Genomic DNA, 27125 nt, shown 5'->3' with positions numbered 1-27125 from the left:
ACAGTTGGTCCTTGGGGCTATGACTCACCAAAGAGCAATGAGGCTGTTCTAAAGAGTGGGCCATACCCCAGGATTTTTAAAATGTTGTGCCATTCCTCCTTCACAGCACTTGGCAATACTCCATGTCAGAACCAAATTTGAACCATGCTTTTACCCTGGATAGAATTTCAAATACTATACTGAATAGGGAGAGTGGGCAGCCTTACCTTGTCCTTCACTTTAATGAATTGTTTTAAGTTTCTTTATATTTAGCTTGACGGTCATTACAGGTTTCCTCTCCCTTGCTTTTACTATGTTTCTCCATAGGACTTGTCTCCCTTATCACTCACACTCTTTTATCATGAAGTGGGGCTGGGATTGCTTTTTCTGCATCTAATGAGATTATCATGTAATTTTTCCTTCAGTTTCACTTATAGTGGATTATACTGATGGATTTTCAGAATTTGAACCATCCCAACCTCCGACTAGAAATTAAAAATTACACAGCATAACCTACGAAAGTACTCGCCTGCATGCTCTAACAACCCCCCCCCGAAAAAAACAAAAACAACATGCTAACAAAAAAAAAAATCATTCACCCTACAGAACAGATTTTATACTAACATACACACTCAAACATCCCACCCAAAAAAAACAAAAAACCAAAATACATGCAAGCAAGAAAACCCTGCACCCACAACATCAAAATAGCATGAAGTTAATATCACTGGTCATTAATACCGTTAAGCATTAGTGGCCTCTATTCAACAACAAAAGGACAGAGGTTAAAATAATGGATGTAAAAACAGGATCTGTCATTCTGTTGCATTCAAGATGCACACTCCAGCAATTGAGATAGACATAACCTTAGACTAAGGTGTTGGAACATATTTTCCAAGAAATAAAACAAGAAAGAAGATGGTGAAGCCACTCTAACATCCAGCAATCAGATTTCCAAACAAAAGTAATCAAAAGAGAAGGGGAAGGACACTTCATATTTATTAGAGGAAAAACCCACCAAAATGGCATCTCAATTCTGGATGTCTATATCCCAAAGACAAAAGTAGCAACATTGGTGAGAGAAATATTGCTGAAGCTCAAATATCACATCGAACCTCACACATTAATAGTGGGGGATATCAATGTCCCATCTCACCAAGGGCAGGCCATTGAGACAGAAACTAAAAATAAAACAATAAAAATAGAATATATAACTGCCAGGGGTTTCAATTAATCTGACCTCATTCATATCTACAGAATATTTCACATGAACACAAAAGTACACACTTTCTTTTCTGTACCTCATGGAACATTATCCTGAACTGATCATGTTCACCCTCAATAAACAAGTCACAACAGACACAGAAAGACTGTGCTAACCATTGGATCTTCTCAGATCACCATGGATTTAAACTGGACTTCAACAATAACAAAAAGTCTATAAACTCATGGATATTCAATAGCTTGCAACTGAAGAACCACAAGTTCAGAGAAGACTTGAAAAAAAAAAGTTCCTAGAATTCAATGATAATGATGGCATATTGTCTCCAAACTTAAGGTACATAAGGAAAGCAGTGTAAGAGGAACGTGCACATGCAGCACAGAGCAATTTTATAAAGAAACTGGAGAGACCCCATACTAGCAGCTTCCCAGCACACATGAAATCTCTAGAATAAAAAGAAGCAAACACATATTAAAGGAGGGGATAGAAAGAAATGATCAGACTCAGGGTGAGAGTGATCCACCAGAAACAAAAAGAATACTAATATTAACAAAAACAAGAGCTAGTTCCTTGGGAAAATCAACCAGACAGACAAACCCTTAAATAGATAATGTAATACGAGGTAAGACAGCATCCAAATAACAAAATCAGAAATGAACAGGGAGACACATCGATAGACAAAGATGAAAGTCACAGAATCCTTAGGTCTCACTTCAAAAACCTGCTTTCTACAAAATTAGAATCTCTGAATTAAATGGATGTTTGTGTAGATGGATAACACTGACCACAGGTAAACTAAGGTAAGATAAACTATGTAAATAGCTGTACAACCCCTAAAAAGACACAAACAGTAATTGAAAGTTTAACCACTGAAAAATTCTCAGGGCCAGTTTCATTGAGCGCAGACTTCTACCAGATTTTCAAAGAATTCTCAACCTACTCCAAAACACAGAAACAGAAGGAAAATCACCAAACAGATTCCACGACACCACTGTCGCCTTGACACCGAAATCACAAAATGACTCAACAAAGAAAGAATTTCAGACGAATTTTCTTTACAGACAATGGTGGAAAAAATACTAGGTAAAATGCTCAAAAACAAAATGAAAAGCATTTCAAACTGCCATTCAGTGCAATCATGTAAGCTTTCTCCTGAGGATGCAGGAGTGGATCAATCTATGAAAACCCATTAAAGTGATCCACCATATTAACAAACTTAACTGAAAAAAAATTGTGCCCTCTGCACTTCAAATTAACGTGGGAGCTCCCCTTGGATTTAACTTTTTGGTAGTTGCATATCATAATATATATTTTTTTAATAAAATACATATATATTTTAATAAAGTAACATTAAATTGTTATATCCTAACATCATAATATATAACTAATATTAATATACTATGTTAATATTAACATGTATTTATACATTAAATTATTATATTAATAAGGTAAATATAATTAATATTAATATATTTTGTTACTATATTAAATTAATATATATTGATATAATAATGTAACTGATATATTACATTAATATATCAAAAATAATATATTAATTATTAACATATTTAATATGATTTATTAATATTCACTATTACTCAATGGTGTGAAGGAGCAGAATTAAAGAAAGAAGGAAAAAATGCAAGACTATCTCTTAAATGCTGAAAATGCTTTTGACAAAATCCATGGTCGTTCCATATTTAAGGTCTCAGGGAGACCAGGGATGTCAGGCACATACCTAATGTAATAAAATACTAAAATAAATACAAAAAATATTACATAAAATGCAATATAGCAAGCCAACAGTTAATATCTAAATAAGGGGTCGGGAAGCAAAAGGCAATTCTACTAAATTGGAGAATGAGAACAGACTGCACACCTCGCAGCATCCTTTCAGTAAAGTCCTTAAATTCCCAGCTAGAGCAATAAGACAACCAAAGGAGGTCAAGGGGATGATATCGCAAAAGGAGAACTCAGTGTATCACCATTCACACATCATATAATACTGAACATATGTGATCCAAAAGTTTTACCAGAAATGACCTACATATGAAAAACACCTTCAGCCAAGTGGATGGATGAAAAATTAAATGAAAATAATATGCCATGCAAATGACAGAGAGGCTGAGAAGAAATTATGGAAGACATGCCAATCACAATGGATATATATATATATATATATATATATATATATATTATGAAATATAAATTAACTCTAACCTAGCACATCAGAAGCATATCTGGTGTGAACTCCAAGTCTCTGAAAAGAGACACTGAGGAAGGTAGCAGAAGACAGAAAGACCTCCCATGCTCACAGACGGGTAGGGTTAAGAGAGTTAAAGAGGCCATCTTAGTTTTGGGTGTAGATTCAAAGTTCCTATCTTGCAGTCAGGATGACATGGTTGCCAAGGTGCATGCAGGAGAAGAGGCAATCTTGCAGTCACATGTGGAGTCAAAGATGACATCATCTTGCTGTTTGGGTGTCACATGGTTGCTCATTGTGCACATGTGACATCATTGGCTGTGGAAGCAGGGTCAACCTGAAACATCTCTGGCTTTCTACCATGCAGATGGTGTTACAATTTCTAAATCACATCAATCACCAAAAATAACCAGGGTAAAAACCTGTGACAGAGGGATGGCAGCCATTACTGGAGAAGGAAATGGCTTTGATGTCCCTAAGAAAAAACTGCTCATGCCATGGCCATTCAGGCAAAGCAAGCATAATGGGATGAGGAGATCTAGATTTAGAGACTGAATGTTTAATGTTTTCTTGGGAAATTTTAGCCTACTCACGACGGTTCACTGTTATCAGAAAATTTTTAAAGTGGAATAATATGCAGGTATGAGCAATAAGGACATTGTGAAGCTGCAGTTAACTAAGTGGAACAAGTTGAGAAACCTGAAACTCCTCTGGGTGAGATCATTGAAAACCTTGAGAAAAAGGAACACTGGGCATGGATCACTGAAGAAACAGATATCCACAGAAAATACAAGAGACATGACTGAGGAAGAAACAGCTGTATCTACTGGACTATGGAGCAATAGTTAGAGCCCCTACAAGGGGTGATCTCTATTAACAGAAAATTTGATTCAGAAATACTGTTGAGGAAAGCTTGTTGGAATTTCCAAACCCAATGACCCATAAAGAAAACACACAATTTGGTTATTATAATTATAATCTATAAACGTGTATTGGGTAGATCCAACGTTATCATAACTTATACTCCAACCATAAAACCCCTGCTACATGTGCATTCTTCAGGCCACATGGATTGTTTCCATCATTACTTCCTCCTCTTTTTCTTCAGTCCTCTCCCTTCCCCTCTTACCCTCTTCTGCCTCTCTACCTAACCCCACTGTCATACCTCCGGTACCAACTTTCCCCTCCTGCTATCTGTAATAGGCTCTAGCATTTACTGACAGGTTAAAATGGGAAGAAGTTTCATATGTGATCACCAGTGTCCATGATAGAGGGCTAGTTGGTGGGGGGAGACCTCCTTTGAGGAAGCAAATTAATATCAGGATACAAATTGCATTTGCTTGGGAAGAGCAAATCTGTATAATGCTATCAATATCTGTCCAGTGGATTGTGAGAAAATGGGGAATATTCTTCCTAAAGACCCAGCTATACTACACCTGGTCTTATATCTGAAAAGACCTCTGCCATGCAGAGAGTACATGTGCTCCATCATGTTCCTAGTGGATTTCTTCATAATGAACCGAAAATAGAAATAAGCCAGATGCCCCTCAACCAAACAGTGGCTACAGATAATTTAGTTCATTTACACTATGAAATACTATACACATATGAAAAATAAGGACCCCAGCTCTGAAAAAAAGGAAAAAAAAGAAAGAAAAATAAGGACAATGAGAAGCTGCGGTCAAGAAGATGGAGTGAGAAAGTATTGTCCTGAATGAAGTAATTGAGACCCAAAATAACACGTATATATTCACTTAAAAGAGGGTATTAGCCATTAAGTACAGAATTCACACACTAAGTTCTATGGAACCAAAGAGGATAAACAATAAGAAAGGGCCAAGAAAAATGTTTGAATTTTACTCAGAAGGAGGAACAAAGTAATGAGAAGAGGCAGTTGGAAGGAAAGGATTGGGTGACTGAGGGGATGGGAAGGTAAATAGGGTTTGAGAATCATTTCTTGGGAGAGACGAGCAAGAGGGACAGAGCGCCAAGAGAATAAACTGAAATCAGTGACTGTCCAGGGTTGGTACTATCTCTATGATTTGCCAGCAATCTGGGATGGGTGAGGATACCCTGGCGTCCATGAGGGTGACTTTAGCTGAGACTCGTAACAGTGGGGATACGGACACTGAAATGGTCAATATCTGTAGCCACAGAGGACCCAAGGTGGAAGGATAAGGAACCAAACACATCCCCAAAATTTTGACCCAGAAATTGCCCCCTCTATAAGAGACACACGGAGAGAGATGAGGAAATGGCCAAAGGAAAAGTGGCCGGATGTGAGACTTATCCTATGGGCAGACGGCAAACACTGGCATTATTAATGGTCCTTTCTTATGTTTGCAGACGGCAGTGTAGCATTATTGTCCTCTGCAAGGCTCCAACGAGCAGCCGACTGATACAGATGCACAGGCACAGGGCTTGATATCAGACAGTGCTCAGTGAGTCTCACTAAAGAGCTGAGGGAAGGACTGAGAGAGGTAGAGGAGCACAATGGTTCTCACATGAGTTCAGTAAACCCGTCGCCTGTCTGTGGATCCTGTTCTTCTACCCGGGCTTCGTTTTCAGGACCTAGTGGGAGACGATGAGTCTAGTCCTGCAGAGACTTTATGTGCCAATAGACGGGGTGTACCCAGAGGGGTCCTCTACTCAATAAGAGTAGAAGGGGAGAGGATAGGAGGAAGAACTGTAAATGGTGGGTGCCTGGAGGAGTCTGGTGACAGGGCAGAATTCAGAATGTTACCTGGTGAATATATACAACCATTCTAACAAGGGGCCAAGGCATGACATCATGGGGGTGGGGCATGACATCATAGGGGTGGGGGAATCATAGTGGTCGAGGCATGATATCCTGAAGCCAAAGAGAAAATAGATGAAACTAGAAAAAAAAATCAGCCCAAGAGGGAAATGAGACCTAGAGACACAAACATGGCAGGCGTTTACCTATGCATGGTATCGGCTGTGAGATAAATCATATTCCATCTACAATCCACAAATGCAGAGAGGACAAAGGAAAGGAGAAGGCACCTTGAGAAGAAAAGCATCGACCTATCTGAAAGGAAAAACTGGAACAGGTTCTGTGAGTGAGTGAGTGCGACTGAGGACAGGAGCAGAAGTTCAGAGGGGAAGATGGAGGGATAGCGGGGTGTAGAGAGAACTGGCCAGAAATAGAGGACATACGGGTTAATGCAGAAACTCCATGGAAGCACTGGTTAATTCATGATGTCTAGAGGGCCACGTTCCTGAGGATTTATTCTGACAGAGAATGCAGAACATGAACCTGCAATCCTTTGAAATCGAGCAAGTAGGACCTCAGGGTTGGGTATGGGGCACATTCAGTGGAGTCGATTTCTGAGTAGGTAAAATGGAGATCACTGAACAACAGACCGATGCTGGGTCAGAGATTATAAAGATATAGCAATAGAGGACTTCCTGGTACCTTAAGCCTGCAACTGATGTAAGTGCACACAAAAACCCCTTCCTGCTCTCCAAGGTTCGTTTAGCCCTTTTGACCCTGAGTAAATTATATGCACACAACCATAGCGTGTCCCTGAATACCTTCTAACAGAGCTGTGACACTGAAATCCTTGGAAGACACCAAAATTCACTTGCACGCAGACCAATATTCTGCTGACTAACTGTTTCCTGGGTCCACTTCATCCTTTCACACGTTTTATGCACCTGGACACTCTAGGTAGGAGACAAGAGATGAGTGTGTGTGTGTGTGAGTGTGTGTGTGTGTGTGTATGTGTGTGTGTGTACATAAGTGTGTTTGTGTGTGTGTGTGTGTGTGTCTGTCTGTGTCTGTGTGTGTATCTGTATATTGGTTATCGTCTCTATGTCTGTGCTTCTGTATATTTGTGTGTATACGTGTGTGTGTCTGTGTGTTTGTGTCTGTGTATGTGTGTCTGTGTCTGTGTGTTTGTCTGTGACTGTCAGTCTCTCTGTGTGAATGTCTGTTTGTCTAACTGTCTATGTCTCTTTCTGTGTGTCTCTGTGTATCTGTGTGTGTGTACATGCATATGTGTCTGTGTGTGTGTTTGTGTGTTTGTGTATATGTTGTGTGTGTTAGCCATGCATAAGCTAACCATCCTCACACAGAATGTCTGGATTGCTTTTCTTTATAGAATGTTGGCGAATCTTTCTCTTGTCCTAAAAGACCACTCTGGTTCTCAACTCTCTCTGTGAAGCCATGACAGTTTGAGTGATTTTCATGTGAGAGGAGTCTGTCCTATTGAAAATTGCTTTCCTGGATACAATATCACTTAAAAAAAAACCACATCTCAATATTTATTTTCCTTATAACGTGATCCCTCGAGGGGATTTTTCCATCATCATTATCATCATCATCATCATCATCATCATCATCATCATCCTCATCATCCTCATCATCATCATCATCATCACTAATATTATTATTACAGGACTATTCCATTATATTGTTATCTGTGTTGTTACCAGTGTACTAAAGTTCATTGATGGCAGAAAGAAAGATTTTGTTTCATGTGGGTCATGGACAGCCACGATTTTGTTCTTGGAACTGAAAGATTTATTTGCATGCTCCCATGAGTAAATACATGCAAGTACAGAAAGTTCCTTGGTCTTCTACATGAGAGTGACACCCTCACATAGTCCTCAGATCTACATGAGAAACAGAGAATTTAGATGGGCAATGAAAAGTATGGTGATCAAAAACCAAGTTGGGGAGAAATAAGACAGTTTTCCACAATGTTTCAGGCTTTGGGGATTGGTAGACATTACACAACCATCTTATTATTCATAGCAGAAATAGTCAAAATTAATAAAGGCAGAAATTTTAACAACATATTTATGCTGGCTAATTTAAATTCCCATATTTCATCTGTGGAACATTATATATTCTCTTTCAGGTTCTTCTTGAAATTATTTGAAGAAGTGAAAACTGGTATGTGTTTATCTGTTCACATTCATAAAGCATCACCGTTGCTCTAGTGATGAACAGACTGCACAACTGTCAAGAGACAGACTGACTTTCTTGCCAAAGAAAAAAATCTTCACCTTCATGGAGGCAGTTTCCTTCTTAGGTGCAGAAGTTTAAAATCCCCTGAGAATGCTTCCTACAGGTACCATTTCCTGTATATTGTAATATCCTAGAAAATGGGTTTCTTTTTGCATTTTATTTCAAGTGTTAAGATCTACAAACAAGTTTTGATTGCATGTACTATTTGTAGATGTAGTCTTTTTTCTTTCCTATAGATGGATTCTGGTTTGTGGACTTTCAGGCATTTTCTGATCCATCTCTCACAGCAGGGGCTGCAAATGAGATGAGTCTTCATCAGGAATAAAGGAAAGAAGAAAGGTAAGGTAATAGATGATGCCCTTATGTATTTAACCCCTCTGAGTCTGAGATGGCTGTTGTCATCAACCTGTATATCTAAACTTTAACTTTGAAACAAAGTACACTCACATGAGTTTAAGCCTTTGTACTTTTCATTGTGTAAATATATGCAATAAAGAGAGCTTTCAAAGTAATAAAGTTGTGTGATGTGTGTTACTCATTTAACAGATGCCCTTGTATAACTTAAAAGAATATATAAATGCTTTTCCTTCATGTTGAAGGTAATGAAGACAGTGTCTCTTCTAAAAGTATATGTAGGAATTTTGACAACTATTAAATTAAATATGTTCATATCTTGACAAAACATCAACCACAATTGCTTATGGGATACTTCCTATACTTTCTCAGTGTTTTTTCCTAAATATTGACTTTAAAATGCAGTTAGCAGAATTGATATTGAGGAGGATGGAGGGAGAGAGGAAACTGAATGAGAGGGGAGGTTGGGAAGGGAGTGGCCTTTGCAGGAATTAGGTATAGGGAAAGCAGGAAAATGAGAATGGAAGATAACCTCATACTAATACTGTCCAAACTCTTCCACAAAATTGAAACAGATGGAGCACAACCACATTCCTTATATGAATCCACAATTACTCTTATACCTAGCCCACACAAAGACTCAGCACAGAAAGAGGACTTCAGACCAATTTCCCTTAGGGATATTGATGAAAAAATTCTCAATAAAATTCTTGCAATCCGAATATTACAACACATCAAAAAAATCATCCATCATGATCAAGTAGACTTGAACCAAGGGATGGAAGGATGGTTTAATATAGGAAAATTCATAAATGTAATCCATCATGTAAACAAACTCAAAGATAAGGAGCACAAGGTCATTTCATTAGATGGTGAGAAAGCATTTGACAAAATTCAACAACCCATGCGAATAAAAGTCCTGGCAAAATCACGAGCTGAAGGCTCATATCAAAATAGAGTGTAAGAAATATACAGGAAACCTGTAGCTAACATCAAACTAAATGGAAAGAAACTTGAAGCAATCCCACTAAAATCAGGGACTAGACAAGGCTGCCCACTCTCTCCCTACTCATTCAAAACAGGACTCCATGTTATAGTCAGAGAAACCAGACCACAAGGGGGTCAAACTGACACAAATAGGAAGGGAAGATATCAAAATATCACCATTTGCAGATGATATGATAGTATATACTTAAGTGACCCAAAAGTACCACCAGAGAACTTCTTAACCTGATAAATAACTTCATCAAAGTGTCAGGGTATAAAATTAACTCAAACATACCAGTAGCCTTCCTCTCCTCAATGGATAAACAGGCTGAGAAAGAAAATATTGAAATCACACACTTCACAATAGTCCCAAATAATATAAAATATCTTGGTTTAAGTTTATTCAAGCAAGTGAATGATCTGTATGACAAAAGATCAAGTATCTGAAGAAAGAAATTGAGTACTATCTCAGAAGATAGAAAGAGCTTACATGCTCATGGATTGACAGGATTAATATAGTAAAGATGACCATTTTGCCATTCAATTTAATTTTACACATTCAATGCAATCTCCATCAAAATTCCTACTCACTTCTTTAATAGAGATAAAAAGAGAAATTTCCAAATTTATTTAGAATAAGAAAAAACTAGAAGAGATTAAACTATCCTCCACAAGAAAAGAACTTCTGGGGGAATCATCACCCCTGAACTCAAGCAGTATTACAGAGCAATAGTGATAAATACTGCATGGTATTGGTAAAGACACAGATGGATAGACCAGTGGAATAGAAGTGAAGACACAGAAATGAACCCACACACCTATCATTTGATATTTGGAAAAGTAGATAAAAACCATTCAAAGGCAGAAACATAGCATTTTCCAAAAATAATTCTGGTTCAACTGGAAATCAGCATGAAGAAGAATGCAAATTATCTCATTTTTATAACCATGTACAAAGCCTAAGTCAAAGTGAATCAAGGACCTACACATCAAACCAGAGGGAGAGGAGAAGGAGAAGAAGAAGAAGAAGAAGAAGAAGAAGAAGAAGAAGAAGAAGAAGAAGAAGAAGAAGAAGAAGAAGAAGAAGAAGAAGAGGAGGAGGAGGAGGAGGAGGAGGAGGAGGAGGAGGAGGAGGAGGAGGAGGAGGAGGAGGAGGGGGAGGAGGAGGAGGAGGAGGAGGAGGAGGAGGAGGAAGGAGAACAGGAAGAAGCAGAAGAGGAAGAAGAAGGAGGAGGAACAGGAGGAAGACAAGGAGGAGGAGACGGAGGAGGAGGAGACGAAGATGAAGAAGAAGGAGGAGGAGAAGAAGAAGAAGAAGAAGAAGAAGAAGAAGAAGAAGAAGAAGAAGAAGAAGAAGAAGAAGAAGAAGAAGAAGAAGAGGAAGAAGGAATTTAAACAGAAAGAGAACTAAACTTCCATTCTTCCCCATTCCCTCTCTTCCTCAGCTGTTGTTTAGGCAGTTGTGTTAGTGAGACGTTAACAGTGTAATTTCTGGTGTTACTTTGAGACACCAACTCATAGTAAATTTTAGTCTCTTAAAATCTTCTTGCACGAAGTAAGACACCCATGGCTACATCATTCTCTATTCTCCAGCACTTCACTTAGTTCCTTTGAATAGGCAGTGTCAATATTATATAGGGTCTGTTCAGATAGATGTAAGTATTTTGAGTTCTGGAGGGCCACAATTGTATCATGCTCAGTGGACAGCACCTCACAGATCTCCTTACCTATTAATAAGCCCTTGAAAGAACCCAAGGCCTGCATATCACCTTATCTCTAATTTGGAAGTTATCTCCATTGGATAATCATGTGAAAATGAAGACTTAGTTTTCTCCAAGGAATATCACTGGGTACACAAACTAATTTTAAGGGTACACTGCGTATAAAGCACTAAGGGAACTGAACATCATCTTTGGAGGATCCTTGTCTCATAATGGGTCAGGACTTTTTCTTCAGAATGTTTTTCATTTTGTTTTATGTTTATTTATCTATTAATTTTTGCTCTGTATGTTTTGTGTATATATTTTTCCTGGTTTTATGTTTCCATGGAATTCCAGAGTGTGTGAATGAAAGTCTGGGTCTCCGTGTCTGTATCTGATTCTTGAACCTTGTTTTGGCTCTTTTCTATATGCTTGTTTTGTTCTACTCCAATTCATTAACTTTCATTTTATTTTTATCCCTTAGATGATGGTTTGTTTTGAGAGTCAGAAGGATGTAGATACAGATGACAGGAGAGGAATAGAAGGGGGGAATAGAGGGTAGAGTAATCATAATTCAAATATATTGCATGAAAAAGTCTAATTTTAAGAAAAGAATTTTAAAAACATACTTTCTGGGGCCTGTCTGCCCCCTTTTCTCAAAATCCTTACTAGTTTCATATAAAAAGTTAGTGAAAATATTTTAAATCTTTTCCAAGGCAAAGAAAATTGTTTGTTTACATCTGATCTGGAACTGCCACTATGGGAGTGAAGCTTCTGTAGAGTTGCAATAATGCAGTAGGAGAGTCTATAAATGCTTTCAGAGAAATCAATCCACTGAGGTTCAGCGGGAGTTTCACATGATTGATGTTACAAATTTTCAATGGGAAGATATACATTTTTGATACTTCAGTTTTCATGAAATTCTTCAAGATCAAATTAAAAGTAGTATGGAATACAATCATAAAATAGGTTTGTTCCTTTGAAAATTTCAAAATTACCCCAAATAATACTTAAATATCATTAATAAATCAGAACATATTGTATCCTAAACCCATATAAACATGACAATTATGAAATAGAAGTAGATGCGTATTAGTGGATAAAAGCTGTTTCTGGAGAGGCACTATTTTATGTCTGGGATAATTTCACTTCATTGGTAGATGGGTTAAATCAAAGTCTGATAATGAAGACCTTGCTGTAAAAGACCATTCTCTCACTAAGGGACTCTAAAACCCTGTTGTATAGAGTGCTAGCATTTCAATGTATCTCTTAATGACACTCCATTGGTTAGATGTGCCATATTTCCTGTATTCATTCCTCTGTGGAAGGTCATCTGGGTTCTTTCAGCTTCTGGCTATTATAAATAAGGCTACTATGAACATAGTGGTGTTCATGTCTTTGTTATATATTGGGGCATCTTTTGGGAATATGCCCAAGATAGGTGTAGCTGTGTCTTCAGATAACTCAATGTCCAATTTTCTGAGGAACCTCTACACTGATTTCCAGAATGGTTATATCAGTCTGCAATCCCACCAACAATGGAGGAGTGTTCCTCTTTCTCCACATCCTCTCCAGCATTTGCTCTCACCTGAGTTTTTGATCTTAGACATTCTCACTGGTGTGACGTGGAATATCAGGGTTGTTTTGATTTGCATTTCCCTTATGACTATAGTTGTTGAATATTTCTTTAGGTATTTCTCTGCCAATTGATATTCTTCAGCTGTGAATTCTCTGTTTTGCTTTGAACCCCATTTTCAAATGGTTATTTGTCTCCCTGTAGTCTCACTTCATGTGTTCTTTGTATATTTTGGATATAAGCTGTCTATCAGTTGTAGGATTGGTAAAGATCTTTTTCCAATCTATTGGTTTCCATTTTGTTCTAACAACAGTGTCCTGTACCTTACAGAAGTTTTTCAGTTTTTTTAAGATCACATTTGTTGATTCTTCATCTTAGAACATGAGCCTTTGGTGTTTTGTTCAGAAAATTTTCTCCAGTGCCCATGTGTTTGAGATGTTTCCACACTTTGTCTTCTATTTGTTGGAGTGTATCTGGTTTGAAGTGGAGGTCCTTGATCCAGTTGTACTTATATTTTCTACAGGGCAGTAAGAATGGATCGATCTGCATTCTTTTACATACTGACCCACAGTTGAACCAGCACCACATGCTGAAAATGCTGTCTTTTTTTCCATTGGATGGTTTTGACTTCTTTCTCAAAAATTAAGTGACCATGGTTGTAGGGGTTCATTTCTGGGTCTTCAATTCTATTCGACTGGTTTATTTGCCTGCCTCTGTCACAACGCCATACAGTTTTTTTTTTTTTTTTTTTTTTTTTTTTTTTATCACTGTTGCCCTGTAATACTGCTTGAGTTTAGGGATAGTGATTCCCATGGAAGTCCTTTTATTGTTGAGGACAGTTTTAGCTATTCTGTGTTTTTTTTTTTATTCCAGATGAATTAATGAATGTTCTGTCTAAATCTTTGACGAATTGGATTGGAATTTTGATGGGGATTGGAATGAATATGTAGGTTGCGTTTGATATAATGGCCATTTTTACTGTATTAATACTGCCAGTCCATGAACATGGGAGATCTTTCCATCTTCTGAAATCTCCTTCACTTTCTTCAGAGACTTGAGGTTCTGCTCATATGCTCATATTTTTTACTTACTTGGATAATGTCACCCCAAGACATTTTATATTATTTGGGGCTATTGTGAAGGGTGTCATATCCCTACTTTCTTTCTCTGCTTGTTTAGCTTTGTGCAGAGTTATTTTTATACTCAGCCACTTTGCTGAAATTGTTCATCAGGCTTAGTAATTCTCTTGTGGAATGTTTGAGGTCACTAAGTATACAATCATATCAACTACAAACAGTGCTATTTTAACTTCTTCTTTTCCAATCTATATCCCTTTGACCTCCTTCAGTGTCTGCTTGCTCTGACTAAGATGTCTAGAACTATATTGAATAAGTTGTGAGAGAGTGGGCACCCTTGTTCAGTCCCTGATTTCAGTGTGATTGCTTTAAGTTTCTCTCCACTTAGTTTAATGTTAGTTACGGATTTGCTGTATATGTTTAGGTGTGGGCCTTAAATTCCTGTGCTTTCCAGGACTTTTTTCATGAAGTGATGTTGAATTTTGTCAAAATCTTTCTCAGCATCTAATGAAAGGATCATGTGGTTTTTATCTTGGAGTTTATATAGTGAATTATGTTGTTTATTTTCTGTATATTAAAGTATCCCTGCAAGCCTGGGATGAATCCTACTTAAACATAGTAGATGATTGTTTAATGTGTTGTATGAATATGTTTGCCAGAATTTTATTGAGTATTTTTGTGTTGATATTGATAAGATAAATTGGTCTGAGTTATCTTTCTTTGTTGAGTCTTTCTTTGTTTTAGTTATAAGAGAAATTGTGACTTCATGAAAGCAGTTTGGTAGTACTCCATCTGTTTCAATTTTATGGAATAGTTTGGACAGTATTGTTATGAATTTTTCAATGAATTTTGGATGGATTTCTGCACTAAACCCATCTGATCCTGGACTCTTTTTGGGTGGGAGAGTTTTGATGATTGCTTGTATTCCTTTGGGAGTTATGGGTTGTTTAAATGGTTTATCTTTTCCTGATTTAGGTTTGGTATCTTGTATTTGTCTGGAAAATTGTCTTTTTTTTTCCAGATTTTCAAGTTTTTTGAACCTAGGCTTTTGTAGTACAGTATTTTTTTTAATTTCCTCTGATTCTGCTGTTCTGTCTCCCTTTTTAATATTTGATTTTGTTAATTTGGACACACTCTCTGTATCCTCTGCTTAGTCTAGCTATGGGTTAATATATCCTGTTGATTTTTTCAGAGAATAGGGTATTGGTTCTGTTGATTCTTTGTATGGTCCCTTTTTTTCTACTGGGTTGATTACAGCCCTGAGTTTGATTATTTTCTGCCTTCTACTACTCCTGCATGTATTTGCTTCTTTTTGTTCTAGAGCTTTTAGGTGTGCTGTCAAGCTGCTGATGTATGCTCTCTCCTGTTTCTTTCTGCAGGCACTCAGAGCTATGAGTTTTCCTCTTAGCACAGCTTTCATTGTGTTCCAAGAGTTTGGGTGTGTTGTACCTTCATTTTAATTGAATTCTAAGAAGTCTTTAATTTCTTCCTTTATTTCTTCCTTGACCAAGTTATCATTGAGTAAAAAAATTGTTCAACTTCCATGTATATGTGGGCGTTCTTTCCTAATTTTTATTGAAGAACAGCCTTAGCCCATGGTGGTCTGATAGGATGCGTTGGATTATTTCTATCTTTCTGTATGCTTTGAGGCCTGCTTTTTGACTGATTATATGATTAATGTTGGAGAAAGTGCCAGGAGGCTGTGAGAAGAAGGTTTATCTTTCTGTTTTAGGATAGAATGTTCTGTAAATATCTGTTAAGTCCATTTGGTTTATACCTTCTGCTAGTCTGTCTATATCTCTGTTTAATTTCTGCTTCTGTGATCTGTCCAGTGATGAGAATGGGGTGTTGTAATCTTATACTATTATTTTTTGCGGTGCAATATGTGCTTTGATCTTTAGTAAGGTTTCTTATGTGTATGTAGGAGCCCTTGTATTTGGAGCATAGACATTTATGATTTTGAGTTCATCTTGGTGGATTTTTCCCTTGACGAATATGAAGTGTCCTTCCTTATGCTTTTTGATGACTTTTGGTTGAAAGTCGATTTTATATATTCTTCAGATCATTTGCTTGAAAAATTGTTTTCCAGCCTTTTACTCTGATGTAGTGTCTGTCTTTGTCTCTGAAGTGTGTTTCCTGTAGTGCAAAATGCTGGGTCCTCATTACATATTGTGTGTCAATCTGTGTATTTTTAGTGAGGAATTGAGTCTATTGATGTTGGAGATATTAAGGAATAGTGATGGTCACTTTCTGTTATTTACATAATTGGAGGTTAGTTTATGTTTGTGTGCTTCTCTTCTCTATGTGTTGTTGTGAAAAGACTAATTTCTTGCTTTATCTATGGTTTTACTTGAATCCTTGTGTTCGGTCTTGCCAGTTAGTGTCCTTTATAAGACTAGATATGTAGAAAGGTATTGTGTAAATTTCGTTTTGTCATGGGATATCTTGGATTCTCCGTCTTTGTTAATTGAGAGTTTTGATGGATACAGTACCCTGGGATGGTGTTTTTATTCTCTTAGTGTCTGTATGACATCTGTCTATGATCTTCTGACTTTCATAGTATCTGGAAAGAATTCTGATTTAATTCTGATAACTTTGCCTTTATATATTACTTGACCTTTTTCCTTACAGTTTTTAACATTTTTATTTGTTTTGTGCATTTGGTGTTTTGACTATTATGTGATGGGAGAATATCCTTTTCTGGTCCAATCTATTTGGAGTTCTGTAGGCTTTGTGTATGTTTATGGGCAACTCTTTCTTTAGATTAGGGAAGATATTACTGTCCCTTGATGTTGACAGTCTTCACTTTCTTCTATACCTGTTAAGACTAGGTTTGATCTTCTCATTCTGTCCTGGATATCCTTTATGTTTTGAGCTAGGTCTTTTCAGTTTTACATTATGTTTGACAGTTGTGTGATTCTTCTGCTCCTTAGATTATGTCTACTATGTCTTTTATCCTGTTGGTGATTCTCACTTCTATGACTCCTGGTCTCTGTCCTAGGTTTTCCATTTCCAGGGTTATCTTCCTTGTGCTTACTTTATTGTTTCTATTTCCATTTTTAACTCCTGGGTGGTTTTGTTTATTTCCTTCTCCTGTTATGCTGTTTTTCAAGTAGTTCTTTAAGGTAGTTTTGTGTTCCCTCTTTCTTGCATTATATTTGTTTACTTCAGTTTTTTCTATTGTCCTGCATTTTCTTAAGGGAGTTACTATTCTTAACATCCTCCATCATCATGATAAATGTGAAATTAAATTTAGATCTTCCTTTTCTGGTGTGTTTAGATATCCAGTGTTTGTTTTGATGGGAGAATTGGGTTCTGTTGAGCCCAAGTAGTATTGGTTTCTGTTGTTTGTGTTCCTGTGCTTTCCTGTGGCCATCAGGTGGTCTCTGGAATTAGCTTGTCTTGCTCTTTCTGACAGTGGCTTGACCGTCCTGTAGGCTCGTGTGTCAGGGCTGCTGTAGACCTGTTTTCCTGTTTTCTTTTACCCAGTTAAGGGAACAGAGTATTCTGCTCTCAGGCATGTAGTTGCTCCTGTCTACTTACTTTCAGCTGTCCCTGTGGGCGGGAACCAGAAGGAACTTCCCATACTTCTCCTAGGTCCCTCTGTGGGGGGAGGGGGCACAGATGGTACAAGGTGTTTTCCTCTTGAGTCAGGAATCTGGGCAGAGAGTAGTCTCCTCTGATTTCCCAGGAGTGTCTGCTTCTTTGAGGCTCTAGTTACCCCACCATCATGATTTGGGTACAGGGAGCTGTTTGACAAGATCAGTTCCGATCCAGGCACAGTCTGGAACATGGTGCTCCAGTAGATTTACTCCTCCTCTATTCCAGAGAAACTATGCAATTTTGTCTTGGGCCAGAGATGTGGGTAATTGTGGGCAGAAGTGGTAGTCTGTGTGCATTGTATGCTCAGTATTGCCCACACTCCTGGGTGATCAGCTCTCTCTCCCACAGTTTCTAGGAGAAGGGAGCTTTGTGCTGGAATCAGCAAGGTTCAGGAGCCAGCTAGAAACTGGAAATGCCTGATCCCAGAGGAGTTCTGCCTTTGCATGTCCTGAGTCAACCAGTGAGCTCGCTTCAAGCAGAAAAGTTGGAATCACCTCTTCTCTCAGGCCTGAACTCACTTGTTGGGCTGATTTTCAGCTTTCCATAAGGGCTGCAACCAGAAGTGTCTTGACCCTACTGCTCCTAGGTTCCTATGCACAGGAGGCCCAGATGGAGCTAGGTGTTTTTTTCTTGAGTCAGGAATTTGAGCAGAGTTCTCACGGGTTTCTGCCCCTCTGACAGTGTAATACTTCCCCACCCCTCATGACATTTGGGTGTAGAATACTGTTTGGACAAGTTCAGATTCAGCTGCAGTTTGGACTGCAGGGCTCCTGCAGATTGACTGCTCCTATATTCATGTATCCAGTGGCACTATGCAGTTTCCTCTTGGGCTAGGGATCTGAGCACATGTGGGAAGAAGTAGCAGGATCTCCTCGCTGAGGTCTCAGTATTGCACACTCTTCTGGGTGTTCAGCTCTTGTCCCACAGACTTTCCAAAGGATTTCAAATGTTCACTCCCTATCTTACAGGTCCTCAGTCTTTCCAGTTCTCCTCCAAATTTTGTTTGAGAAGACGCCTCTGGTTAAGGGGAGGTACAACAGGCCCAATCAGAAAAAAAAGGGCTGGAAATCTTCTTCTCTTAAAGGTAATCTCAGTGATTTCTCATATTCCACAAGTGGAATAAGTCCTGCCCCTTCTCCAGAAGAGACTTTAATACCTTTGCCAGCTGCCAAAGCAGGGCAGAGAGCTCTGTCCATTCACAAAGACAGTCAAAGATGTGCCCTATCTCCACCAACGTGCTTATGAAATCTGCTTCGGGTAAAATGAGTTTGAAACCTGATTCTGCTGACAAAGCGGATTGCAGAACTACCCTATTAAGCCAAGAGGACATTCAAAGTCCTCCACTATTAAAAATGCGCTTAAATCATCACTTATGATCCAAGGCATACAAAATACAGTTACAAATACCCAAGTGAACCTCATAAAACACATACCAGCCCAAGAAGAGACAAAATTTTCTGCATGTACACCATTAGATCAAGGACCATTGGCAGTTTCAGAAGGGGCTCTTGAGAGTTCCACACCCACGCAAGATGTGGTAGAAATTTCTGAATCCACCGATGGAACTCCTGTGCCTTCTGCACATAAAAAATATGTTCTAGCAGCCTCACCATATCCCCCAGTACTTCAAATGTCCCTATATAATAGAGAATTATTCAAATATCCTCTACCACTGAAGGGACCCTCCTGACATCCCATTAGGCCCCAAAAAGCCAAGTTTATCAAAACACACTGTCAATGAGCCATGCAGACTCCATATTTATACAATGTGCAGAGAAGATAAAATATCCCCTACCTCCTCAGGGGACTCTCAGTCGTTCTGTCCTGAAAGCAGAGGCTCCAAAATTTTCCACATATACATCAGAGATGCTAGAACTTCCCAAAACTGAGCAGTATTCTCTGAGTATTACTCTATCTCATAAAGAGACTGTGGGACAAGAAACTTCTACAAAAGGAGGTCTACCCATAGCCACATCTTTAGAAATGTCTTGTGGATGTGACACATATACAAAAGATATTCTAGGACAGATTCCATCTGTAGAGAAGTTTATGGACCCAAACATATGTGAACCATGAAATGTGAACACCAGAGTCTGTAGCATCCTCGACAACTGATGAAAGGGATTCCTTGTATTCCATTAGTGTAAAAGAATGAATACGACCTCCACAAATTCCACAGTAGGCTATAGGAACTTCCTTATCTCCTCAAAATCAGCCATCTTCCCCAACTACAGAAGATGCTGCACACTCTTCCAAATATTCAGAAAGGATTGCCATTCCTTCTTTATACCCACAAGCAGACCCAGAACATCTGCCAAATACCTCAAAAGCTCTGGATTTTACCTCATCTTCTGAAGGGGCTTTGGAGCCTGTTTTGCCTCTCAAGCAGGCTAGGGAACCTGACACTTCTATAGGAAAGTCGGTTTCCACTTCTCCAGCAGAAGAAATTTCTCTTGGAACTTACACAGTTACAAAACAATATCTAGAATATGTCTATGATGCTCAGGGAGAGGTCACATTTTCAGAGGTAGCTCTAATACATACTCTCCATTCTGATATCACAGTAAGGATTCTGCACGTATACACGGTACATTAAGACCTTCCTCATCTGAGAAGGATGTCTTAGGATCTACTGCATCTGAACAGCATGTTTTAGAACTATCCCCATATACCTAAGTAGATTTATTTAACATGTCCACTCTGGGGATAAAGAGGCGACATTCTCCCTCTACCAAAGTGAACCACAGGCATCCAGTTTCTATAAAAAAAAAGGTTAAGATTTGATCCTTCTGATGTAGTTTTGAGAAATTTCCTCTAAAGAAGATAGTTTCAAACATCCCCCTTCTGCCAAAAGGGATCTTGTGCCATCTTCTGCAGCCAAAGAGACAGCAAAAGCTACATTTTCTCCTCAGGTGAGTCCTAACCTTCTCCATCTGTCCAAAGGGCCATGGAATTTCCAAAAAATATGAAGGAATTGTGCAAAGATGCCATTTTTTGAAAGGACTTGCTGGACATTCCATATTGTCCCAAGATGCTCAAGTAACTCCTCCTTCTACAAAAAAGGCATGTTCACCGTCTACCCTAGGGTTTCAGAGAATTTCTTCACTCCTCTCTAGGGCTCCAGAAAGTGTTCTCCATGCTCAAAGTGGTTTGTCATTGTGCAAATTAGACTTCAAACATATAAAACGCTTTTTTTTATATTATCAAAGGTCTGAGGGAAAGTCCACATCGAAAAAAAATCATTTAGACCTTGTGCCATTAGTCCAAGTATATCAGAAAAATTCCATGTCTTTTAAAGCACCTAAAAATCTATCTTGCTCTAGCACTCATCCTAGGAAACAATTACCTTTAGTCATACAATCCCTAGGATCATTGAAATACAAAAAGGGGTGTCTAGAAACTTTACCATCTGCCAAAAGGTCTTTAGGATGTTCACCAACTTCTCCAAGAGCTCGGTTAACCCATAGAAGAACAAAAGAACTAAAGCCATCTGCTCAGGGTGTTTTCCAAAAACCACTTATTTCTTCTTTACTTTTATACCAAGACAAGAGGCCAGCTTCCTCATCCCCATCTCTGATCCCTTCTTCCTATTTGTTTTCTCTCCCAAATCGCTCTTTACTCTGAATTAGATGCCAATTACTAAACCATAGACATATGGAAGGAGGTAGTTGCTGTCAAAACAAAACTTGTGATATCACAGAAGAAGCTACGGCTCTCCAGGACACAATAGAATTTTCAAGGAGGGCCTAATGATGATGGAACTGCCATAGCCTACCTGCTCAACAGCTTCCTTGCATTGACCAGATTTGGTTGTGCACTTTCCAGTAGTGTCTCCTGTGATACAGTAGAAACATTTACATGCTACATCTCTCTAAAGCTAGAGCCTTCTCTCTGCTTTATTAGTGATTACATGCTCTGAATGAAGAAAGTTAGTCAGGGGCTCGTCATGGGTAGAAAAGATCTAGGAACACAGAAGGAAAGATATTCTTCTGGAGATTAATTTTATTCTCCGGTCAAATCCTGTGACATAAAGTTCAATTCCCTGGGTTTTCCCTGTTTCGCTGGTGCCAGTATTTTCCCTACAGAACTTTAATTGAGTGAATATTGTTTTATATTTTCTGATTGTAAATTCATTGACAGGGGACATTATATATGTTCCTGCATGTGTACTCAAAATTTCATTTTTCAAATTCCATTTTTTGCAATGAATTTGGTATCAAACGTGGCTCAGCTATAGAGTGAATATAAGAGTGGAAATATTGTGTACCTACTTCTAATGATCAACTACCAAATCCATATTTTATCCATTAATTACAAGACATCAGTAAAGCAAAGGACAACATGGAGTAAAGAATGTGGTTCTGAAGTTCTATTAGATATCAGTCCTCTAATATCTACCTTTTTGTGTTCCCAGGGATAGGCTTGAGGGTTTTGGATGTTTTACCATGATTCTTTCTTCAGGCCACACATCAGTTTCTGAGTGATGGGCAGTGATAGGAATGGCTTGTGGCCAATGAAACCTCAAATTCAATAGGTTATAAAAAACAGGAGGGAGTCTATTTGCAATTGTCACTTGAGGATCCTATAGTCTTCACCTTGTTATGCAGAATCCATCCAAATATTAAACCAAAATTCCTAGTTGTAGGATCCACCAAAAGTATATATATATATATATATATATATATATATATATATATATATATATGTATGTATATATGTATATATGTATATATGTGTGTGTATGTATTCACATATATATATGTATGTATGTATTCATATATATATGTATGTATGTATATATATATATGTGTATATATATATATATATATATATATATATATATATATATATATATCAGGCACAAAAACTAGATAAGATTGATGAAGATAAAATTGCATTCTGCCAATAAATGGTTTTAGATCTTTCATGAGAGACACAGCTAGAGCATGTCAAATACAGAAGTGATTGCTCGTGGCAAACCAGAGAACTGAATACAGACCCCTTGTTTGTAGATGTTGAGAAAGGATTACAAGAGCTGAATGGGCTTTCAACCCCCAAAAGTACAACAAGTTCAATTAACCAGAGCTTTCTGGTATTAAACCAATATTCCATGACTGTTTATGTACAGACCTGTGACTCCAACTGCATATGTGGCAGAGTATGGCGATGTTGATCATCAATGGAAGGAGAAGCCCTTGGTTCTCCCTAGTTCAAGGGAATGTCAAAGCACAGTAAAGGTTATAGATAAGGATAAGGGGATCAGTTAGGAATATTAAGGACAGGAAACTGGGAAAGGAAATAACATTTGAAATGTAAATATAGAAATATCCAATTAAAAAAGGTATATAAGGGGCTGGGGATTTAGCTCAGTGGTAGAGCGCTTACCTAGGAAGCGCAAGGCCCTGGGTTCGGTCCCCAGCTCCGAAAAAAAGAACCAAAAAAAAAAAAGGTATAAAATTTGCTAAAAAAAAGGAAAAAAAACCAAAAGATAATTAGCAGCTAATCAGACCTATTGAGTCAGTAATCCAAAGGGTTCCTGTCAGGGATTTATAGTCAGAATAATACTAGTGGAAAGATTGAGATGATGAAGATCAAATTTGGAGCACTTCTCTCTCCCAAATACCAGTATCAGACACTTACTGCTCTATAAGTATCCAAATACTTGAGGAGTTTACTCTGAGCTGAGGAAAGTATACTTATTTTTCACTTCTTCCTTAGGACCATTTTCTTCTGGGCAATAAGAACAAAAATCCATGAGCTCTAAGGAAAAGAACAGTGTCCTTCCAAACACCTGGCTTTTGGGGGAAAGAAATTAATGATATAAACTCTCTGACTTCCAGGAACCATTAGAAGCAGGGAAGTCCAGATTCTTCTGAGAGGCTCCCAGCTCCTGATCCCATGTGTGGAAGGATCAGATCAATTCTATCTCTTCAACTTACATATTCCACTCCTACCAAGGCTTCAGTGAGATTTCTCAGGGATGATGTATTTCTTCCTTCTTTTATACCAAGACAGAAGACCAGCTTCGTTCTCCCCATCTCTGATTTCTTCATCGTCTTTGTTCTCCCACCCTAATGACTGTTTCCCCTGAATTTGAGGCCAATTAGTAAAACCTATAGGTACTGAAGTAATATCTGAGAGGCATTTGCAGTCAGGACAACACTTATTACATCACAGAAGAAGCTAGTGCTCTCAAGGATACAAGAGATTTTTCAGGGAAAGCCTAATGATATTGTCACTGAGAACTGCCATAGCCTGACTCTAAACAGCTTTCCTTACATTAACCAGTTTTGAGGGTGACAATTTAGGTATGTCTCCTGTGACACAGTGGAAACTTTCGTTCTCCATCTCTCTAAAGCTAGTGACTTCTGAATGGAGAAAATGAGTCAGGGGCTTGGCATGGATAGAAATTATTTAGGAACTTGGAGTGGAGGAGATTCTTCTGGATAATATTTTTATTCCCAGGTCAATTCCTGTGACATACAGTTCAATTTTCTAGGTTTTCTTAATTTTATAAAGGCCAGTACTTTACCTACACAACTTTCGTTGAATGAATATTGTATTTCACTTTCCTATTGTACATTCCTTCATAGGGGACATTATAAATATTCCTGAATATGTACTCAAAAATTCTGTTTTCAAATTCCATTCTCTGCTATGATTTTGGAAACAAAGTGGTCCCATCTATAGACTGAGAATAACAGTGTAATTATGGTGTACCTACTTCAATTATAAATTCCCAAATCCTTATGTTATTCAAAAATTACCAACATCAATAAAGCAAAGGACCACATGGAGTATACAATTCGTTTCTCTATTCACATTTGATATCTGTACTACACTATCTACTTCCTGTGTTCCCATGGCCAGACTTGAAGGTTTTAGATGTGTTGCCATGATTCTTCCTTAATGTCATATATAAGAAACAGGAGCATGGGCAGGGGGAAGAAAGACTTGAGGAACAGTGAAACCTCAACTCAATACCTTCATAAGTACAGGAGGGAGTCTCTTTGATATACTCATTTGCAAACTCTACATTCTTGACCTATTTGTGCAGAATCCATGTAATCATTCCACCTAACCTAATAGGTGTAGGAAGCACCTAAAGTGTATATATATATATATATATATATATATATATATATATATATATATATACACTTTATACATATATATACATATATACATATATATGTATATGTGTATATATATATATATATATATATATATATATGAATATAAATATATTCAACCACCAAAACTGGATAACATTGATGAAGCTAAGAAATGCATTCTGCCAGGAAACAGATATAGATATTTCCTGAGAGACAAAGCTAGAGCATGTCAAATACAAAAGTGAATGTCAATGGCAAACCAGTAAACTGGAAATGGAGTTCCAGTTGGTAGATTCTGAGAAAGGATAATAAGAGCTGAAAAGGGTTTCAACCCATAAGAACAAAAATGCCAATGAACCAGATCTTTCTGGTACGAGACCAATATTCAAAGGTGGAAAATGGAAAGACCTAAGGCTCCAACTGCATTTGTAGTAGAGGATGGCTTTGTTGGGCACCAAAGGAAGGTTAAGCCCTTGGTCCTCCCTTGGTTTGACTTGCATTTAAAGGGAATGTGAAGGGACAGTAATGGGATGGTTTATAGAAGAAGTGGAGAGGGACCTGTTAGGGATCTTACGGGAGGAAATTCTAAAAGGAAACAATATTTTAAATATAAATATATAAATATACATTTTAAAAAAAGAAATAAAATTTGTAAAAAATAAAAGATATAAGAAATAAAAGAAGAGAAAACTACCAGCTAATTACAGCTATTGACTCAGAAATCTAATGAGTCACTATCAGGTAATGACAGTCATAGAAATAATAGTTGAAGGACTGAGATGATGATGTTTCAAATAGAAGCTCTTCTCTATCCCAGATATCAGGGTCATGCACAAACTGCACTATAGGAATCTAAAGCATGGAGGAGTTTACACAGAGCTAGGGTTACAAAACTTGTCCTTCCCGTGTTCTTTAAGTCCCTTTTCTTCTTGTCAAAAAGAATAAAGGCCATGCACTCTCAGGAAAACAACTGTGCCCTTTCCATCCCTTGGCTTTTGGAATAAAGAAATGAATGATATAAACTCTCTGACTTCCAGGAACCATAAGAACAGGTAAGTCCAGATGATTTTGAGAGGCTCCCATGTCCTCATTCCCATATGTGGAAAGCTGAGATGAAGGCTGTCTCTTCAGGAAACCCACTAAACACCTACCCCGGACTCACTGAGCTCTCAAATGGACCAGGTAATTCTTCCTTTTTGATACCAAAACAGAAGGGAAGCTTTCTTTGCACATCTCTGATTTCTTCATCCTCTTTGTTCTCCCTTCAAAAATGTCTGTTTATTCTGAATTAAAGGCCAATTAGTAAGCTCTAGGGGTACTGAAGAAATATCTGAGAGGCAGATGCTATCAGGACAACACTTGTGACCTCACAAAAGGAGCTAGGGCTCTCTAGGTTACAAGAGATTTTTCAGAGAGGACCTAATGATAATGTCTCTTAGAACGCCCATGGCCTACATGCTGAACAGCTTTCCTTACATTGACCAGTTTCAAGAGTGCCTTTTCCAGGAGAGTCTCTTGTGTCACAGTGGAAACATTTACGTACTCCATCTCTCTATAAAGTTAGATACTTCTCTTTTCTTCATTAGTGGTTAAATGCTCTGAATGGTGAAAGTTAGTCTGGGGCACGTCACGGGTAGAAAAGATTTAGGAAGATGGAGTGGAGGTGATTCTTCTAGATAATATTTATACTCCCAGGATTATTCCTGTGACATACAGTTCAATTTTCTAGGTTTTCTCTGTTTCGCAACGGGCAGTATTTTCCCTATAGACCTTTAATTTATTGAATATTGTATTACAAATGTGATCATATTCTAGTTTTCTTCTCTTGCTTAGTGATGAAAAAAGTGATACCCAGTACTGTATTAGAACAAACATTATATAGTACACCTAAAGAAAACAAATTGCTCCCAAGGTCAACGTAACTTCATAAGTAAGCAATTTGAATTCACAGAGAAATGTTAAAGTATTGTATTATTTATCCTTAAAAGGATACTTGTAAGAATCTTTTAGAAACAGAAATCTAAACATCTGTATAAAAATGTTATACCTGCTTTAAATGATCAGAATGCACATCTGTGATTGGCAAACCTTATTAAATCCTAACAGGAAGCTGAGGGTAAAACTTGTTCAGAAAGCAGTCATCAACAGTCCAGCATTTGTGACAGTCACACCATTAGCCTGTGCCGCCATTGTTCTTGATCCCTGACCTTAAAAGATCCCAGCCTTTCCGAACTACAAATTGTTCCATACATTGTTTTTTATATCAGAGTCAGTAGGGAAAAGATCTTAGCCAGCTTCACAAACAATTTTA

At 37.9% G+C, this 27125-nt stretch overlaps 1 long non-coding RNA gene across 2 annotated transcripts in view; it reads right to left on the bottom strand.

The window, feature by feature from the left end:
- Positions 1-26167, bottom strand: part of LOC134484426 (uncharacterized) — a 42071-nt gene extending 15904 nt beyond the window's left edge. Inside the window, exon 1 of one of the 2 annotated variants that reach the window (XR_010061882.1) lies at positions 25966-26167. This is a non-coding gene — a long non-coding RNA (uncharacterized LOC134484426). Of the gene's footprint in view, positions 1-23638; positions 23909-25965 lie in introns of those variants that run through there. The other variant, XR_010061883.1, reaches the window with a different exon arrangement.
- Between the last annotated feature and the right edge of the window lie 958 nt (positions 26168-27125).

Source organism: Rattus norvegicus, chromosome Y (assembly GCF_036323735.1).
Source record: "Rattus norvegicus strain BN/NHsdMcwi chromosome Y, GRCr8, whole genome shotgun sequence".
In the NCBI taxonomy this organism is placed as follows: Eukaryota; Metazoa; Chordata; class Mammalia; order Rodentia; family Muridae; genus Rattus; species Rattus norvegicus.
This window is presented reverse-complemented; position numbering and strand designations above follow the sequence as displayed.